The 5,000-nt window shown below is 38.2% G+C and overlaps 1 non-coding gene across 1 annotated transcript; it reads left to right on the forward strand.

Annotated features, from left to right (window-relative positions):
- The first annotated feature begins 2,794 nt into the window (after positions 1-2,794).
- Trnae-uuc (transfer RNA glutamic acid (anticodon UUC)) lies at positions 2,795-2,866 on the forward strand. The gene has a single exon. It is a non-coding gene; the product is annotated as a tRNA-Glu (tRNA).
- The last annotated feature ends 2,134 nt before the right edge of the window (positions 2,867-5,000 follow it).

Here is a 5,000-nt window from a genome sequence, read left to right on the forward strand (position 1 = left end):
AGAAATAAATAAAAATAAAACCAGATGCGTATATTTGCTTTAAGTTATCATGAGTCGTATATAAGAAAAAAAATAAATAAAGCTAACATATTTTTTATCTACAATTAAAAACGAATAAATAATAAAAAAAAAAAATATCGTAAATGCCAGAAACGGGGAAAAAATATCTAAGTAGTCACACAAGAACACAAAGGAAGAACGAGCAGCATCAGACGTGTCGCCCCGCATAGATGGTTGTGATACGCTGCACTGCGGCGCCATCTTGATTGTGAAATGTTGGATTGTGAAAGTGAAAAGTCTTTCCTATTCTTTCTTCCCTCCAATTAAGAATCCTGTTTGTAGACTCATCATCATCATCATCATCATCATCATCAGCAGCAGCAGCAGCAGCAGCATTATCATCATCATTAACACCACTCTCACCATTATTATTATCTTTATCATCATTAACACTACTATCATCATTATCATTATTATCATCAACATCACTATCATCACCATTAATACCACTATCATCATTATTATCATTATCGTCATTGACACCACTGTCATCATTATATCATCATCGTTATTTTCGTTATAATCATTGTAATCATTATCATTATTTTCTTTGTCATTATCATTATAATCGTCATCATTGTTATAGTTATCATTATCGTCGTTGTCAGTGTTGTTGTTATTATTATTATTATTATTATTATTATTATTATTATTATTATTATTATTATTATTATTACTATTATTATTATTATTATTATTATTATTATTATTATCATTATTATTATTACCATTATTATTTACTGTTTTGCTGGACATAACTCATGTTGAAAAAATGAATAAAAATTAAATAAAATCGGATAAAAAATAAAAGAATAAATAGATGAACAAAAGATTTAACTGCATGTTGGCTTAACGCAGTGCAGATCATGTTAGTTATCCAGAGAGAAAGGCCTGTGTTCAAAAATGCTTTGTTTCTTCACCACGACTATTTTCCAAGGCCACAGAGATGATTAGCTTGGTTCTCAAGAGTGTTTCTCCTGTTAGTATTGTAGAAATCTCGTTAATCTGCCACTAGAACCGTAAAAAAATCCTTAAAACTCCTTGTTACTTCAACACGACTATTTTCTAAGGCCATTGGGTGATTCACCGAGTTCTCAAGCGTCTTTCTCCTCTTAATAAGGAAGAAATTTTGTTTGAACCAAAAACACATCCCTGAACATTCGTGTAACTTCACCGCGACTATTCTCAAAGGCCGCAGAAATGATTAACCGGATTCTCAAGCGTGTTTCTCCTGTTAATAGTGTAGAAATTTTGTTAATCTGTCACCGGAACCATAAACACACCATTGAAAATCCTTGTAACTTCAACTAGAGCCTTTGGAAAGTAGTGTAGGTGCTGTGCAGTTACGAAATACGAGGCAAAAACAGAGAGAATGAGTGTTGGTGTTACATTACTGCCTTGTTAATCCCGAAGTGCATTGAGTGAGGACGCAATGCTGTGAGGGAGTGGCTAGTGTTATGAAGCTGTGATGTAATGCTGTGTGTGTGTGTGTGTGTGTGTGTGTGTGTGTGTGTGTGTGTGTGTGTGTGTGTGTGTGTGTGTGTGTAAGTAGGTACGAATTTTCGTAATTTTTATTGCCATAACCCTTTTACAATGAGAACAACAACTACCACATAATTGTTGTCACAGTCTGTCGAGCTAAAATCTCCCTGACAGACAGATGTTTCATAATATTGTGCACCTATTACTACATAGTACAGGCAATCTGGTTGTAATATTTACAAGTGTGCACAAATTGTTGACAATAATTAATTACATTTATCGCTTATAAAATGAAGCAGTGTGGACTCTGAAGACTATGGACATGAAGTTTTACTGTATTCTTAAACTAAAAATATATTATCTGTAAAAAGTAGATTGTTGATTTTTATTGGGAGTGAGTTCCATTCATTACATATTATATTCATTTACATATTATGCTGTTTTTTAAATAGAGTTGTATGAAATCTTGGACTTAATAACCTGCTGTCATTACCTCTTGTGCTATACTGATTACTTAGAAGTTTAAAGGGCTAAACATCTGAAAATTTGAGTCTTCTGAATATTGATAATAACAGGAAATATTTATGAACTGAGTGAACAGTCAACAAGTTATGATTAGCAAATACATCACCTGTCCAGGCAAATTTTTCTCATGTAAAATGTATACCTAAATATCTTCTTGAGTTACTAATAACCTGTGTGTGTGTGTGTGTGTGTGTGTGTGTGTGTGTGTGTGTGTGTGTGTGTGTGCGTGCGTGCGTGCGTGAGTGTGTGTGTGTGTGTGTGTGTGTGTGTGTGTGTGTGTGTGTGTGTGTGTGTGTGTGTGTGTGTGTGTGTGTGTGTGTGTGTGTGTGTGTGTGATTCTCTCTCTCTCTCTCTCTCTCTCTCTCTCTCTCTCTCTCTCTCTCTCTCTCTCTCTCTCTCTCTCTCTCTCTCTCTCTGATTCTTGTTGTTGTTGTTGTTGTTGTTGTTGTTGTTGTTGTTGTTGTTGTTGTTGTTGTTGTTGTTGTTGTTGTTGTTGTTGTTGTTGTTGTTGTTAATTTTGTTGTTTGTTTATGCTTGTTGTTCTTGTTATTTTTGTTGTTGTTGTTGTTTTCTTGTTCTTGTTCTTGTTCTTGTTCTTGTTCTTGTTCTTCTTGTTCTTCTTCTTCTTCTTTTTTCCTCCTCCTCCTCCTCCTCCTCCTCCTCCTCCTCCTCCTCCTCCTCCTCCTCCTCCTCCTCCTCCTCCTCCTCCTCCTCCTCCTCCTCCTCCTCCCATGTGGTCTAGTGGCTAGGATGCCTGGCTTTCACCCAGGAGGCCCAGGTTCGATTCCCGGCATGGGAATGAAATTTGTCTTGTCTCTCTCTTCTGTAGCTTGTTAGTAGTCGCCTTGCAAGTATCAAAAGGTCTTGCTGTTTGGCTTTCCTTTGTATTCCTTTGTATTCCTCCTCCTCCTCCTCTTCCTACTCCCCCTTTTCTACGACCACCACCACCACCACCAATCCTCACACACCTTCTCTTAATTCCTCGCTCCATCTTAAGGTCGAGACTCGCACACAGAACAACAATACACAGCCCTTAATGAAGAACACCGCACTTTCCTGATCTCACCTCCTGTCTGTTCTCTCCCTGGTAAATGAACGTAAATTAGCGAGAAGGATTAAAAGAACAAAGAAAAGAATAAAAATAAAGAAATAAAAAGAAATGAGCGTTTAATATTTTCCTACCTGTTATTGAAGTATAAATAAAAAAGAATGATAAAAAAAAATTCTAAAAATATCAGGCTTTTGCTTTTTCCTTTTTTTTTTTTTCTTGCTTGTGAAAATGTATCGCTTTGTTGTTCATGACGTGAGAGAGAGAGAGAGAGAGAGAGAGAGAGAGAGAGAGAGAGAGAGAGAGAGAGAGAGAGAGAGAGAGAGAGAGAGAGAGAGAGAGAGAGTCTTTTTATGTGTGTGTGTGTGTGTGTGTGTGTGTGTGTAGGAGGAAGAAGAATGGAAGGAGAGAGAAAGAAAAGGAATAATAGAAAATAGAGAAATATATCTAAACATTGAGAAAACAGAGAGAGAGAGAGAGAGAGAGAGAGAGAGAGAGAGAGAGAGAGAGAGAGAGAGAGAGAGAGAGAGAGAGAGAGAGAATATTTACTTTTCTAATGAGTTTATACTTGAATGGGAAGCTGTGCCGTGTTTAGTCTGGCTCTCTCTCTCTCTCTCTCTCTCTCTCTCTCTCTCTCTCTCTCTCTCTCTCTCTCTCTCTCTCTCTCTCTCTCTCTCTCTGAGCTGCGACAAAGAGGATATTTAAGCCGATGGACCAAGTTCTTGTCCTTTTTACGGCGCCAGATTAATCTTGGCCTGAGGGAGAGAGGGAGAGGGACAGGGAGAGAGGGAGAGGGAGGGAGAGGAAGAGAGAGGGATGTGAGTGAGAGTAAGAAGAAAGGTGAAAGGGCATAAGGAGCGAAGAGAGGAAGGATTGAATGAGTTAAGGAGAGAGAGAGAGAGAGAGAGAGAGAGAGAGAGAGAGAGAGAGAGAGAGAGAGAGAGAGAGAGAGAGAGAGAGAGAGAGAGATTGTATTACTGAAGGAAGAAAGTAAGAGTAGAGAAACTGGTTATGATTTATAATTAAGGAAGTTTTAGTGGGTCAGTACAAGAGAGAGAGAGAGAGAGAGAGAGAGAGAGAGAGAGAGAGAGAGAGAGAGAGAGAGAGAGAGAGAGAGAGAGAGAGATTTTGATTGAGTACATTGAAAATCACACACACACAAAAATCTCCTCCTCCTCCTCCTCCTCCTCCTCCTCCTCCTCCTCCTCCCAACACTTAAACACACACAAAAAAGGAGGAAAAAGGGAAAAAAAGGAGGATAGGAAAGTTTCCCGCCAAATCCGCGCCTCTTCACGTGTGTCTATCAAGTCTTCACCAGAAGTTACGTTGCCAGACTCACTCCCAAATTCCTTCCTTAACTTTCTACTATATACACTTTTTCCCTTTCTGAGTTTCCTTCCTTTCCTTCTTGAATTTCCTTCCTTCCTTCCTTCCTTCCTTCCCTGCTTCCTTGTTTGTTTGTTTGTTTGTTTGTTTGTTTTGGGTTGGCTGGTTGGTTGGTTTGTTTGTGTCTGTCTCTCTCTGTTTCTCTCGTAATAGTAGTACTGATGGTGGTAGTAGTAGTAGTAGTAGTAGTAGTAGTAGTAACAGTAGTAGTAGTAGTAGTAGTAGTAGTAGTAGTAGTAGTAGTTCATGTTGTTTTTGTTGTTGTTGTTGTTGTTGTTGTTGTTGTTGTTGTTGTTGTTGTTCCTCTTCTTTCTCTTCTTCTCAGTTTTCTTCCTTTCACGTCTTCATTAATCTATCCTTTTATTTTTTCCCCACCTTGTCTTCCTTATCTTCCTTCCCTCTCTATCCTTCTTTCTTTTCTTTTGTTTCGCACCTTCATCTTCTTTTCTCTTTTTCCTTCCTCTCCCTCCTTCCCTCCCTCTCTCCTTCCCTCTCACTC

This window comes from Scylla paramamosain, chromosome 34 (genome assembly GCF_035594125.1).
Source record: "Scylla paramamosain isolate STU-SP2022 chromosome 34, ASM3559412v1, whole genome shotgun sequence".
NCBI lineage: Eukaryota > Metazoa > Arthropoda > Malacostraca > Decapoda > Portunidae > Scylla > Scylla paramamosain.